Raw genomic sequence first — 16,401 nt, 5'->3', positions numbered from 1 at the left:
ACCCACACTGCTCATTATGTGGGTCCATAGCCTCCTTAAATCATATTCTCTGGGACTTTCCACGACGGGACTGCACACTTCTAGTCCGTCTATGGCTTGGAGTAGCATTTCCAAATGCGTACTCCTTTCTTATCGGAATGGCTAATAGTCCACTTTGTGAATTCTGCGGGTGTAATGAAACAATCGCACACCTTCTTTGTGAGTGCCATCATTTCAACCCGCAGAGAGCAGCTCTCTCAGTGACGATGGATCAACTGGAAAAACGCCCAATAACAGAAAAGAACATCCTTGGAAATTGGCCTACACAAACAACGGCGCGAGCCGCCCTGAAGGCAGTGCTGCGTCACTTGAAAGACACCGGACTCAGTGACAAATTGTGACTCTGCACTGTGTTACGTAGGATGGAACGTTCACACTATGCAACACGAGAACGCCTTCGCAGACTGCGTGACAGTGCCCACAGAAACAGTTCTGTTTTGTGTGCGTGTGTGATTTTCTTTTCTTTCTTTCCTTCCTTTTTTTTATTCTTAATTTTTACTTATTTTTTCTCTCTCTCTCCTTTCGCATCCCTTTACCCCTCCCCTGGTACAGGGTAGCCAACCGGAGATAACCTCTGGTGAACCTCCCTGTCTTTCCTTTACCTTTTTCTCTCTTCTCTGGGACTGCAGAGAAGATCCTCTCCCCCCCCCCCCCCTCCCCCGCAGATCTCCTGGCCGCTCCCTCGCCTGAAGCGTGGGAAGCGATACTTATGAACCCGTACCTGGAGGTTCAACTTCGGGCCATAAAAAGAGCCGAGGAGGTGGCTGTAAGGCATCACCTGGTAGCCACCCCTCACTACGCCAAATTAACAAAATAAAGCTGTTCCCTCCTCCTCCAGCATGCCCTTCGTTCTTGAATGTGTACTTCGTCTCCACTGGGGCGAAGCACACAAGTGGAGCGGCACCATGCGATTAAGAGGACAAGCTGCCCCGAGCAATCGAATACAGCGAATGCTTCTTTGCAGATGAGGACAGAAGTATGAAGCATTGGTGCCAATGCGCCCGCCCCTACCTCTCCCCCATGACTGAAGGTAAATAAACCGTCGCGTCGGTGGCGCTGCTGCTGCCGCACCGGGTTCTGTTTGCCGAGTGAGGAACGTTCAGTGCATGCTTCATCCCGTATCTGCAACCCCCCCCCCCCCCCCCCTTCCTATTTCCACATCTCCAAAGAGAACTCAGTCACAGCTTTTCTTGCTACCCGCATTACGAACTCTTACGTCACACTCACCGCGCCTCCTGAGGAGCCCCTCTGATCTGTTCTCGGCGAACAAGATCGATGCGTTATTGTTGCGTATTGTGTTCGCGCTCCGAATTGCCAGCGAGTGCCAAACATTCCGCGCGCTTTGTCAGCGTCGCCGCCTCTTTGACTTTCTTCCGTGCCACTGGCATTAGAACCAAGTGCCTGCCATCCTGCTTCTCAAATTTCTCAAACGTTCTTCGGCACTTCGCGAGGAGCATTCGGTATCTAACGAGAGCAGAGGGACTGGTAGCTCCCTTCGTCATCACTACACACTCAATGCGCACTCATCGTCGACTGGACCGGTTGGGAAACCAATGTTTTGCAAACTTCTTTTTTTCCCCTCCTATAGCCTCGGCAACGGGCAAGAAGACGTAATCCGGCGAATAAGGGAGCAAGGCTACTGGGCCGAAGATCTGATCGAACTAGAAAGTCAGAGTGGCGGTCGACCGGTGTAGGACATGCAAGACTCGGGTTTGTGATGCGCGTAGCGGCGGGACTCTCAGGTGTGACGAGAGAAGATGGCCAGTGCGGCATTTCTCGACCGCATCTTCCAAAATTGAAGGCCGCTAAGTCCTTCTCTTTCTTCAACGTCCCATTCAAATGGCGAACGCGCGTTGAGGCACTTTGCGAGAAAGCGCGCTGAGAGAAGCTCGGCAACTCGACGTCGCCGCTGTGGTTAAGACTTGCGGGGCCAGCGGTACTTAAAGCCTAATGACGTCTACAATTGAAGGAAAGGAGATAGAGCAAACAAAACGAGTAAGGACCCGTTGCTGCGGGTCAGGGTGCGTGCGATCGCCACGTCGAGAGAGCGTTTGATGACTTCGCGGGCAGCTCTATAGTGTCCAGGGCTAGGCCCAGTACCATTGCTCTTCGAAGCAGAGTGAATTCGTATAGCAGGTCTTTGGCGGGATCCATCGTTAGAACAACCTACGAGGCGGAGAAATACGGTCAAAAGGGCGCGCTTCGTGAGCGTCGAGTTTGTTCCGCCTGGCGTGTCAGTCAACGTGGCTCATTCGAATGCGCTGAGAGATTTGCATTCGCAGATTCATTGTACGATGGCTTCGATCTTCTGATCTTGACACGCGTGAGCTCTTCCATGCAGTGTGTAGTCCGGCGCTATTAACTGAAACGCTAATTAGTCACTCGGGATATCATTCGTTATTGACACTCACTGCAAATATCTTAAGTTTCGATGACACGGCTTCTAGAAACGGACTGAACGCAGCCTGCGCTTTGCACGTGACACCGCCACATCCGCGTTAACCGTGTCATGCCCAAACACAGTCCCAGATCAAGATCACCTCAGTGATCAAGTTGATCACTTCTCCACCTTTATTTCTACGCATGAAACGTATATCTGCACACACACAAACAAAAAAAAACAAAAAAATGTTATTTAAATTATACCTTATTAGTAGAATGACCAATTAGCAAGAGAGACAGAGAGAAATGTAAAGGAAGGACAGAGAGGTTAACTAGAGAATATCTCCTGTTGGCTCCCCTGTACCGGGGGAGGGGTAAAGGGACGTGATAGGTGAGAGAGAGAAAAAGAATAATAATAAAAAAAGAAAGATAGCAAAAGATTTATGTAACTATATATACAATTGAAAACTCTCCAGTGTCTCAAAAAACTCTACTATAGGTCATGCGTTAAGTTTCGCCTGCTCTAATCAGAATTGTGAGGTAACAAAACAGCTTCGCATATATGATACGTCGATCATTATAGGGTTAAGCTCCAGCTTAAAGCCTATCGCATTCTGTACGCGAGAACGACAGTTACGGCCCCAGTGGCTTCGTTAAGATGGGTGACATAATGCGACATCGCCAATACACACAAACCGTTTTTTGTTTTTTATCCTTCAACAATGTCATGCCGTAACTATTTATCCGGAACTCTCCGTCTGTTTGCCGCATATTAGGTTTACCCGCGGGCTGTTTGTGTCAGTTAGTCAACCAGGGCTGACGCTTTGACAGCTGGGTTAACCAGTAGAATTAGAACGTTCGGCGGCTGTAAGCAACTACTGTAAGTATTAGCGCGTTGTCGCCCCGAACAATGCGAGTGTAACGGTGCGTTGACGCCTGTTTATAGTAAGTAATTCGGTCATCCAGGTGCATTTTTTTTCAGTAGCCGCTTCAGAAGTTAAAGTGTGGTGAAGCCTGGCTTCCTGATCAATAATTAGATAACAACACGCCCAACACTTTAATGCGCCGAGGTCAGCTGAATACTTCCTCAATTCTACCTGCGTTGGAAAACAAATTTCCGGCGCCTTGCTTTCTTTTCTCTTCGAGACAACGCTGTTACCGACGCAATAAAAGAAAACCAAAAAGAAAGCTATGAAATAGCTCTACGATATATATATATATATATATATATATATATATATATATATATATATATATATACGCGGTCGTCCTCAAACGTGAGCAAAATACCATTTCTTAACGCCGACGATGGCACCTCCGTTCGTCTTCCGTGTTGGGAACGTCAGCGAAGAAAAAAAGAAATCGTGACAGTGTTTAACCTCGGATCCTGAAGGTGCTCGAGGTCTTCGCCTCTTCCGGCGTCGTCAGCCCTCTGAACGCTTAGTTTGCCACCGTTTCGAGATGTGACCGGAGCAGCTGTAAGAAGCACTCGGGAAACAGCATTCTTCGTGTCGCCCACTTATGCTTGCTCAACGTGCTTTTTTCATAAGGCAAATATAATAAACATCGCATAGAAATGAAATGCCCGTATTCTAGCTTGGACGTTAACAAGTTGTTGAAGCGTACCCTTTGTACCTGTGAGAGTAGAGTTATCAATGTGCACTCCAGCTTTTTTTTTCTTTTTATTTGTGTGTGTGTGTGTGTGTGCGTGTGCGTGTGCGCGTGCGCGTGCGCGTGCGCGTGCGTGTGCGCGTGCGCGTGCGTGTGTGTGTGTGTGTGTGTGTGTGTGTGTGTGTGTGTGTGTGTGTGTGTGTGTGTGTGTTCATGCGAAATCCTGCGAACATTTTATTCGGTATTCAGTGTGTAATCATGTATTATACTTTGTGAAATTTTCAAAGTCGAGTGTATGTCACATGCAGGAGGCGATCGGGAGGCTGGCGCACTGGCCGACATTGATCTGCCGCTGGCCTTGCTCTGCCAGGCAACCATCATATAAAATGGTTTTGTGTGAATAAACTGGAACCGAAACCGAATCCTCCACCTATCGCTTTTTTGTCATCATTCGGCGTACCTTACATTGAGACTGTCATTCCTTTAAGCTTAAAGAATAGGGCGTATGAGAGCAAACCACTTTGCTTTTGTTATTTATTTATTTATTATTTATTTATTTATTTATTTATTTATTTATTTATTTATTTATTTATTTATTTATTTATTTATTTATTTATTTATTTATTTATTTATTTATTTATTTATTTATTTATTTATTTATTTATTTATTTTATCAACAAGCTCTCTGCGGCATTGTAAGGTGCTCGAGGTCTTTCTGTCTTGCTTGTTCGTATAGCGTGTGTTTTATTTCAAAGTTGACCGCACATGGCAGCTAACGCTGTTGTGATCCTTCAGCCGAATTACTTGAAGAGGCCGGAGTTACATGCACGAGAATTCCAAATGCGCAACGGGCTGAATTGACAAGATTTCACCAATAAATTTTCTCAAGTAATTACTTCGCGTTCATATTGCAATTTATGGATTGAAGTGAGTGAGATCTCGGGCTCACATACTTGGATAGAAGTTTGAAACTAGCACCAGTTTTGAGAAACGTATCGTCAAGCTTAAGGGGAAATGCACACGTGTTCCAATAATATTTTCGGCAGAACTCCCTTTTATGCATTTTAGAAGTTTAACTGGAACAGCCAATTTATTTCGTCGCACAATTTGGGGACGAATATATTGACACAATGATGTGGGGCTCACGCACAGCGGGACGGCGCGCGCAAAGGTCGGCGCCGTGAAAGACGACGAAGCGCGTAGGCTGCACGTTCTTCTTCTGGCCCGCCATTAAAGAGAAGCATCTATTTTTCAAGACTCCGTCTTCGATCTACGTTACATTTTTCTGGTGGAGGTGCTGGGTACATGCTACCACTCCCAGATAGAACCCCGCCTACAAGCCCAGTACGAAGTCCGGTCGAGCTGACTCCTGTTCACGTACGGACAAGCCGTCGACTTCAAGGACTGCCACCGGAGCACGAGCCTCTACCCAACCGAGTCAGAACGATGAGTACATCAGTTCCGTCTTCTTCCTCAACTGCACCGACCGAGGTCGTGCTTAATCAGCCGCTAATCCCCAAATCCTTCCATGGGGACACCTTCGAGGATGTTGAGGACTGGCTCGATCACTTTGAGCGTGTCGCAGAATTCAACGGCTGGACTCCGGAGCGCAAGCTACGCAACGCCTACTTTGCCCTCGAGGACTATGCGCGGACATGGTTTGAGAACCGTGAGGCGGCCCTATCAACATGGGACGAATTCCGACGGCAGCTAATCAGCACATATGCCAGCCTCGATCGCAAGGAGCGAGCTGAATCTGCAATTCAGGCGAGAGTACAGCGGCCGAACGAAAGCGTCGCAATGTTTGTCGAGGATATGTGCCGACTTTTCCGACGCGCGGATCCGTCCATGCCGGAAGAAAAGAAGCTCAGGAACTTAATGCGTGGTGTCAAGGAAGAGCTATTCGGAGGCCTGATACGCAACCCACCAAGGACCGTTGCAGAGTTTCTCGCGGAAGCCACATCAATGGAAAAGGCACTGCAGCAGCGAACAAGGCAGTACAACCGCGACGTGTCGACCCTATCACGTGACCATCTCACTATACCTGTTGACAATATCGACGCCTTGCGGGAGCTCATTAGGCTTGTTGTTAGAGAAGAGCTCCAGAAGCTTCAGGTGGCTCCGGCATCGGTACCGCGACTTGCTCTGGCTGAGGTCATCCGAGAGGAAATCAGGCAGGCAGTCCAAGTCCCAGAGCGAAGCGAGACACCACAGCCCGAGATACGGCAGCCACAGCCTCGCATGTCGTATGCGGAAGTTGCGCGAAGTTCGTTGTCGCCGACTTTTCACGGTGTGAGCGACGTGCCGGACTTCCATGGAGTGCGCGCCGTGGAACAAGCAACTGGCGACGTCAGGCCTCGCCGCACGCCATTCATGGCTGAAGCGCGACCACCCCGCAAGAGCGACGTATGGCGCACTGCAGACCGGAGGCCCTTGTGTTTTCATTGCGGTGAAGCCGACCACCTCTACAGGGCATGTCCTTACCGCCGAGCTGGGCTCCGTGGATTTTCACTGAACGCCCCGTGCCCACGAAATGGCGAACGCCCTCTAGAGATTGAAGCCTACCTCGCGGACGCCAGGACCTCGTTTGCCCCACGATTCCATGACACCCGGTCACCGTCACCCGCCCGAAACAGGTCTTCCAGCCCCCTCTTCACGCCGAGCGCAACAAGGCGTCGCTCACCCAGCCCTGCTTCCCGGGAAAACTGAGTCCAGCGACCTGCGGAGGTGAGGTCGCTGACGTTGCGAACGCTGAAGATCCTCCACTACGACGACCGCGATATGACGCAATTGAGACGCAGAGAAATCGGTGCAGTTCGGTGTCAGTATCTTGCGACGTGCCAGTTACCATAGATGACCACGAAGTCACGGCGTTAATCGACACGGGTGCGGACACGTCTGTCATCAGCCAGAATCTCGCACGTATGCTGAACAAAGTTTCGACGCAATGGGCCGGAACTCAGATTCGTACTGCGGGAGGGCACCTCTTAACCCCAATGGGCCGGTGCACGGCACGAGTCAACATTCGAGGCTTCACGTACATCGGCGACTTCGTCATTCTTCCTGAATGTTCAAAGGACCTTATACTCGGCATGGATTTCCTTCAGGCGAACGGCGCTATCATCGACCTGCAAGAGTCTAGAGTCAGTTTCGCTACTACGCAAGCCATAGCGCACAGTAATGACAACGACCGTGACATCGCGCTACGCGTTGCAGACGATCACGTCACGTTGCCACCCAAGAGCAGTGTGCTTACCCTTGTCCGATGCGACATGGAGGACGTCGCCGAAGGAATTGCTGAGGCAAACATCCCCCTGCTTCTTGAGCGCCACATTTGCATAGCCAGAGGACTTCTTGAGGTGCAAAACAAATGTTCAGTCGTTTTGCTAACAAACTTTAGCAACGAGTATCGGCATGTACCACGAGGAACGACAATCGCATTTCTTCGAGAAATCATTCATGTTACTGACATTGGCACATTGGAAATCGCATCGTCTAGCAATCTGAGTTACCCAGCCTAAACGAACGGATTCACGTTAACGATACGCTGCCAAACCATCAGAAAGACCGACTACTGAGTCTCGTGAACGAGTTTGCCGACTGTTTTTCAACGTCGTCCAAAGTACGGCGTACGTCCATCACAAAGCACCGCATTATTACGGATGAATCCGCACGTCCTGTTCGCCAGCATCCTTACAGAGTGTCTCCAGTGGAAAGGGAAGCGATCAAGCAGCAGGTGAAAGAGATGCTCCAAGACGACGTGATCCAGCCGTCCACAAGCCCGTGGGCCTCCCCTGTAGTGTTAGTCAGAAAGAAAGACAACACGTTACGCTTCTGTGTAGATTACAGAAAGTTGAACCGTGTCACCAAGCGCGATGTTTATCCACTGCCACGCATCGACGACGCATTGGATCGTCTACAACATGCCAAGTTCTTTTCTTCGTTGGATCTTAAATCCGGATATTGGCAAATCGAAGTTGATGAACAGGATCGTGAAAAAACAGCGTTTGTGACACCTGACGGCCTTTATGAGTTCAAAGTTCTTCCCTTCGGTCTCTGTTCCGCACCTGCCACCTTTCAGCGGATGATGGATACCGTGCTTGCTGAACTCAAATGGCAAACCTGCCTCGTATACTTGGACGACGTCGTCGTGTTCTCGAGCACGTTCGACGAGCACCTCGCACGACTCGAGAGCGTCCTCGCTGCGATCCGTACTGCCGACCTCACCATCAAGCCCGAAAAATGCTACTTTGGGTTCCAAGAGCTCAAATTTCTCGGCCATGTCGTTGGTCCTCAAGGCGTCCGACCAGACCCCGACAAGTTAGCTGCCGTCGCCGAGTTTTCACCACCCACAGACAAGAAGGCTGTCCAACGCTTCCTTGGTTTGTGCGCCTATTATAGACGCTTTGTCGAGGGATTCTCGACAATTGCTGAGCCTCTCACACGGCTTACACGCGACGATGTGCCATTCATTTGGGCGGACGAGCAGCAGCAGTCGTTCAATGAATTGCGCCAGCGTTTGCAAGCTGCCCCAATACTTGCTCATTTCGACGAAGACGCAGACACAGAAATCCATACTGACGCCAGCAATGCGGGTCTCGGCGCAGTTCTTGTGCAGTGGCAAGATGGTGCGGAACGTACTATTGCTTATGCAAGCCGCAGTCTCACCAAGGCTGAGAAAAACTACTCAACCACTGAAAAAGAATGCTTAGCGGTTGTGTGGGCAATTAGTAAATTCCGACCCTACTTGTACGGTAGACCCTTTAAGGCTGTCAGCGATCACCACGCCTTGTGCTGGCTTGCCAACCTCAAGGATCCTTCAGGCAGACTAGCCCGTTGGAGCCTGCGCTTACAAGAGTACGACGTTACCGTTGTCTACCGATCTGGAAGGAAGCACAGTGACGCTGACTGTTTGTCCCGCGCACCGCTCCCTACGACATCGTCGGACCCTGACTATGACTTGCCATTTGTCGGCGTTGTCGACGCCGTAAAGATGGCTGAGCACCAGTGCGCTGACCCTGAGCTGCTGCCGCTGATCGAGCACCTTCAAGGAGTTGAAGGTGTTTTACCTCGCTCGCTCGTGCGCGGCTTATCATCGTACTGTTTGCGCAACAACGTCCTTTACAGGAAAAACTGCGGAAGCGGTCCAAATACGTACCTCCTTGTCGTGCCGTCGGCGCTGCGCCAAGACATTTTGCAAGCCTGCCATGATGAGCCATGCGCGGGACACCTGGGATTCGCTAAGACATTAGCAAGGATACGACAGAAGTATTACTGGCCCCGGCTTTTTTCTTCTGTTCAACGCTACGTGAAGACCTGCCGCGATTGTCAGCGCCGCAAGAAACCGCCCTTTAAACCGGCTGGCTTTCTCCACCCTGTGGACCCTCCTCAAGCACCGTTCCAACAAATAGGAATGGATCTACTTGGGCCATTCCCAGTGACCTCTTCGCGCAACAGATGGGTAGTCGTCGCTACCGACTACTTAACCCGGTACGCCGAAACCAAAGCTATTCCGCAAGCAAACTCGTATGAAGTGGCCAAGTTCTTCGTTCACCACATCGTCCTGCGACATGGTGCGCCTTCTGCTGTCATCACGGATCGCGGTACAGCATTTACAGCCGAACTTATGCAGGACGTTCTCCAGCTAACACATAGCTCTCACCGCAAGAGCACTGCCTATCACCCTCAAACCAATGGATTAACGGAACGTCTGAACAGAACGCTGGCTGATATGCTCTCCATGTATGTCGACGTAGAGCACAAAATGTGGGACGAGATTTTACCCTATGTCACCTTCGCGTATAACACTGCTGTACAAGAGACTACACAGTTTACGCCGTTCGAACTTGTATACGGGCGCCACGTCACGTCAACACTTGACGCCATGCTACCTGTGGATGATATTAGCCCGACCAGCGAACACGTGGAAGAGTTCGTACAAAGAGCCGAAGAAGCCCGCCAGCTTGCTCGACATCGTATCCGGAGCCAACAGCATACCGACACCCTTCGATACAACCAGGGTCGCCGCGACGTCCATTACAATACCGGCGACTGCGTGTGGGTCTGGACGCCCATCCGTCGCCGTGGACTCTCGGAAAAGTTGCTCCGCCGGTATTTCGGTCCCTACAAGGTTACACGCCGCCTCAGCGACGTCACTTACGAAGTCGTCCCCTGCAGTTCCGACCCCCGTTCGCTCCGTCGTCGTCCTCGCGCTGAAGTTGTTCATGTAGTACGCATGAAACCATACCATGCGCGTACGTGAACGCCCAGATGCACCTGAGGAACTCCATTTCTTGTCATGGCTGACAGAACTTTTTGACGCGACCGAGACGGTCGCTTTTCGCACGGGGGGCAATTGACACAATGATGTGGGGCTCACGCACAGCGGGACGGCGCGCGCAAAGGTCGGCGCCGTGAAAGACGACGAAGCGCGTAGGCTGCACGTTCTTCTTCTGGCCCGCCATTGAAGAGAAGCATCTATTTTTCAAGACTCCGTCTTCGATCTACGTTACAATATCGAAACTGGTGTTATCCGCAGGATTAGTTCCAAATGAACATGCCTTGCTAACTCATCCAAACTAATTAGTTCAAAGTTAATTAGTAAAATTTTTCTAATTATTCGGCTTTGCATTTCGATTTCTCGTGCCAGTTATGTACGTCTCTGGTTAATCCTGCTCTAAGTGTACAATTGTGCCATCTGCCAGAAGCGATTTCTATGCCTGTAAACATTGAAATACTGTTAATGTTAACATTAAATAATTCGGTAAGATCACAAAGTTACATTAACATTATACTGAAAAAAATCTTGTACACTTATGAAGCACACAAAAAAGAGGGTACGGTTTCTTAGAGAATCAGAGGTAAGGAGACTCAGGCAGGAAGCTTTGCGCAAATATCTTGAATTGCGCCAATGCAAGCACCTAAGATACCGTAATGGGCAAAGAAGTGGCGCGATCCGATTTTTTTTTCTTTTCTGCGCCATTCTGTCATACATTGATTAACGCGCGCGAGTACTCGCGTAATCTGCCTTCTTCACACGCAGGACAAGTAGCGTCGCCAATGACAAATAAAGGAAGAAGAAAGAAAGAGAGGAGAGAGAAAGAAAAACGCGACTTCGTAATGAACGTGCGCAGCTGCGAAGTCACGGGGTTACGTAAACGCGGATCTTTTCCCCCAATTTCTCGCTTTTTGCTTTCTTTGTCAGCTTTTTTTTTTTTTTTTTTTTTGTCCCGGTGACTCTGCTGACTCTGCTCGCGCGAACGCGGATAAACACTTACCCCACCTCAGAACCGTGTAAATCGAAGTCCCTGCCGTACGTCTGACCTACATCGCTCACTAACCGCCCACTCGCATATAGGCGAACAAACGTGCACCTTTTCTTGCCACCTTCGAGATTTGCTCGGGACTGAGAGAACGGCGGATAACCAGCTTCTTTATGGGTGTTTCTTCTCTTTTTTTTTTTTTAATTTCATCGGTGGAAACCAGCTTACAGCTTATACTCCTGCGCTAGACTCTTTCGGCACAATCGAGGCCTTCTCGTAAACGTTCATCGCTTCTTGTTTTATGCCATAGCCAGGATATGTGTTCACGGTTGACCTGGAAGGAACCTGGACCCCCTGAGGAGTGCTGCTCAAGTACCTGCGTCAAGAGGAGGCTATGCAGCGTGAAAAATCGATGCGGCGTGAGAGTGGTGCCGAAATTGAAGAGTGGCTCCCGCTAAAGCCGGAAGCTGATGAGCGTCACTTACCCCTTCTGCTGTCACTTTTACGGTATTCGTGGCGGTCGGCTGGCGTAGAGCATCCCTCAACACGAACGGTGAAGGGTTATATAAGTAAACCCGTTGTCTGCCAAACTAGAACGGAAAAGAAAACGCAAGCCTGCCAGAAATAATTACGGGTACTGCAATAAGCACCGGTCTTTACAACGGTTTAGTGGGACGTAAATGGCAGGATTTCTGCTTTTGAGCCGCCAAGTTATACAGCATAGTTTCACGTTGTATATGTCGAATTACACGAGGTGTTACAGTCGAGGCGTGAATAGGAGGGGAGATAATTTATTAGACGAGAGAGGGACAGGTCGGCCTGAGCTATTACGCTCTGGCCTGCCTCCCTGTGTTGAGGGAAAGGGAGAGGGGAGAGAAAAGAGTGTGGAAATATGATCACGAGGACAGGAACGGGGGATGCGCGTGGCGCAATAACCACAAAACACGCCGGTTTTACTTAAATTCTCGGGTCTAGTCCGGTGTTCGGAAAATAGTCCATACCAACCCCTGTAGCTACACTGCGGTCATACACTGCGGCAAAAATTGTTGGAGGCGTGTAAAGCCTGACTATAGGCAAGGCACGTAACAACTGAACAAGGCAGCGCTCCTTGTAGACAAGGAGTGCATCGGGTAACCACTGCTCCGTCGTAAAGAAGGCTTGCTAATGTGGCGTAATTGCTTTTCGTGCTCATAGCGAAGGAAGTAAAGGACTGAGAACGAGAAATTTTCTCACATGAATCCGTACCAACTAGGCAAGCTTTCCGTCGCTCTAAGACACGAAAATGGAAGCCGGACAGAAAAATATGCGTCACTTGAGGGTTTGGTGTTTTATTGATGTTATAAAATCATAACACGGTCATCCTCCCTTCATGATACAAGTGTCACAGCTAGAAGTTCCCCGGTTTGTTCTTTCGTTTACATTGATTATCAGGTTCTTCGGCAGTTACTTAACTAAACTGGTGCCCCATTACCGGCACATTCACTCTTCTAGCTCAGAAATGAGATACACGACACGCAAGTTCCCTTTACAGCGAAGCTTCCTTTGTCTCTTTCCCGGGGTGTGACGTTCGTCGCCATTTCCTCACCGGAGCTATGTGTGGACCTATATAAACAACTTGAGGCACGGGGTATGTGCCCGGATAGACAACTTCCTGTTGGCTGACGTCTGGCATAGCACTTTGGTCCCTAGGCATGGGTCCTAGGCATGTGTTCGGTGTGCCCGAACATAGAGTGTGTTCCGGTAGCTATGCGCCCATCCTCGGCACATCACTTTGTGTGCCTGCTAGGGCTACGAAGGCTAAAATGTATTTAAATGTACATCGTACTTCGCTGTGCCGTACACCTCTCATTAACATTATTCCGACAGGTATCATACATTGCTTTCGGGCTCGTGGCTCAGCGTTATTGTTACCGTTATTTTGGAGGATTTCACGTGTCAAAACCACGATATGATTATGAGGCACGCCGTAGGGGGGGAGGGGGACTCCGGTTTAATATTGACCTCCCGGGGACTGTTTAACGTGCCCTCGGGCGTTCTTGCATTTCGCCTTCGTCGAAAGGCGGCCGCCGCGGTCGGGATTTGATCCCGCGACCTTGTGCTTAGCGGCGAGACACCATAGCCGCTAAGCCAGCACAGCGGATATGACCCAGACAGCTAATATCTACAGGCAATGAGGCTGCGCTTGTGTCATCCAACACTCTGCTATCTCCACAACTCAAGCAAGGTTCGTGTTATTTAGATTCGAGCGCAACGTTGGATCTCGTGCGTGTGTTTTTAATAATACTTATACATGACTACGGTAGCAGAAGTAAAAAAAAAAAGATGCATGAGCCCACTACTTAGCGAGTTTATTATTTTAAATAATACAGCTTCTATTATTTACTAATAATAATAGCATACAAAGTGAGCCTATTACGCTCCCTAATAAATACGACGCACTTCGGTACTGACTTTAAGTCACGCAACTTGAACCGTAACAAGTGACGTGACTTAAACCGTAGGCTGAGACGTCACTTAAACCCCCTTGCCCATCTATCAGGGTGAGGGGGGGGGGGGGGTCAACCTGTTCTTCTCGCTTTCTGTTCACCATGTTTAGACGACAGTTAATACCCATGTTCTTATTTAATTCCACATACCGTATTTGCATGGATATAGCTCGACCTTTCCGGTTTTCTTCTTCCTCGAAATTTCTAGCACCAAAAGGTGCCTGGCGTTATATTCGGCTTCGTGACGCCGGTATTACGCTGTGTGTTTCTTTATTTTTTTCTGGCATTTCAAACGCAGTGGCGCGACGCCACTGCGTTTTTCGTGCCATCTTTCTTCTGAGTTAGGACGATGTTAGTGTCGCATCAATGCAGTTACCTGTGTATTATTCGCCACCTTGAGTATGGCGATGGGCGGTGTTGTGCGGGCGTGTCGAGCGAGCGCTCTTCGAAGTCGCGCGGTTCATCTTCGCACAATCCGTGAAAGTCTTTGACATGTTCGATTGTGCTGTGGGCAATTCTGAATTAGAGCTGCATGCGCGACGACACCGTTCTCGCCGACAGCGACAATGACGTCAGCAGTGACATTGAGCAAATTTTGCATGGGCTCGTTCTTTCACTTTATTTTGCGACGGCATGCAGTTCGCAGTAATGATGAATAAAGCGCCTTGCGGGCATCCAATTTTATAATTCCTTTCCTGTTTTATGTGGAATCACTTCGCCTTATAAACATAATATATGTTTATTTTTTGAGGGACCGAAAGTCCCCCCTTCGCGTTATAGTCGTGGTCACGTTATTTACTGCAAACACGGTATCTTGAGAGCCCGTGTCATTGCTTATATAGTTTTTTATGATGTTTCAAGTGCATTAAACTTAACTCCATCACCGTGGCCAGGACGAAGACGCAGGCGAAAGACACAAGTGCAGAACTATCATGTATACATTTATAGCGGAAAATTGTTTAATATCTGCATGGTATTGTCCTTGAGCATGTGAGGCCACGAAGTGAATATGCTAACATAAAGCAGTTACAATCAGTTTTAGAAAAGAAGCAAGGTAATAAAAAAAAAAGAAACCAATGAGGCATGCGACTGTCGCCTAATGGCATGCAATGAAAAAGATACACCTTTCTATCGGATAGCTGTTGAGCGCTGGCTGACAGAACTTGGGCAATAGCCTTTTGAATATACAGCACACTTCAGGCATTCACTTAGACGTCCTATTATAGATGCCTCTTGTTTTGGTTTATGGTAGTGAGCACATCTGGTAAGCCAGAAAAGTAGTCACGGTTTTCCTTCATTTCTTGGCACAGTTGGCTGCGACTGATTTGTTTGAATTCAAGGAGTGCGCATGATACATAAACAGAATACCCAATAGCCCTAATCGTCAAATAGCAAACAAAGAAGTAACTTTTGAAACAGTAACAAGCCCAACGCATTCCTCCTTCCCACTTGCCTATCTTCGCCGGGAATACAATGCCGCCGTCTAGCAGTTTTCCAAGCACACACTTGCACATTTGTGTTAATTATGACAGCTATTGCGATACTTTGCTGGCTCTTAGTGCTACTGACAAGTTGAAAGCCCGGTCGAATGAAATCCATACATATGTACGACAGTACCTGATTCGGCAACAATGACAACTACAAATAGAACGCCCATAAGACATTCAGATTGAGCTTAGAACGACTTTGTTTTTCTTAAGCCCACCGACTATGTCAGCCGCCCGTCTACGAATCGACCACGCTGGAAGGACCGACCATGCCTGACGATGCCGAAAGGTTATCGACTCCCAACTACACGCACGGTGGTTCAGTCTAACACAATGCATAAGGGTATTCGGAAGCAAAGTACACGTGCTGACGCGACGCAGCTTCTCACGCACTGAACAAATGCATGCAGGAAAGCAAACGACGAGCGGCCGCCAAGCATCAAGCGTATAAGTGGCCAGAAATGGAGAGCACGGAAGAACGCGACGGCCACAGCAATGATCGCGGCTAGAGTCTTGTCGTTTTCGACGCAGACGCCGGTAGACGTGGGAAAATATAGTCTGAGACACAACGCGGTGCGGCGCTGCGATCGACCGCAGAGGGCGTGACGAGCGCATGCAGTGCTGCTCGCCTACATGAGGAGCGATCGAACGAGTGAGCGAACATTAAAAAAAAAAAAAAAAAAAAAAAACAGTGCCACGCCCGATAACAAAGTTGGACCACGTCTTTGCGACAAAGGCTCGAGCAGAAGAACAGCAGACGTTGAGAGAGCAATGTACCTTTCAACGTTGAAGCTAGGATGTGCGCCGATGCAAACAACAAGCGCCGCAGAAGACAAGAAATATGGTTATGTTTGTAGCAGAAGCAGGTGACATTGTGATCACAGGTGGTGCACAGAAACGTGCGGCAAGTTGCAGCAGCAGAAAGTGGGTGCTCGTGAGAAGGGACTTTTGAAAGGCACAACTCGTCCCTTCCAAAAGGACGCCGCCGTCACGACGTCCAGTCAAAACCGGGTGGTCTCGAGCTGGAACCAGTCGATCAACGATTATTTTTGCGCATATAGATCACTGGAGGGAGTCTTATTTAGTAGATACAACGTCCGAGACGTCTGTGTAGCCTTGACGGGAACAATGCCA

Source organism: Dermacentor silvarum, chromosome 7 (genome assembly GCF_013339745.2).
Source record: "Dermacentor silvarum isolate Dsil-2018 chromosome 7, BIME_Dsil_1.4, whole genome shotgun sequence".
Taxonomy (NCBI): Eukaryota; Metazoa; Arthropoda; class Arachnida; order Ixodida; family Ixodidae; genus Dermacentor; species Dermacentor silvarum.
This window is presented reverse-complemented; position numbering follows the sequence as displayed.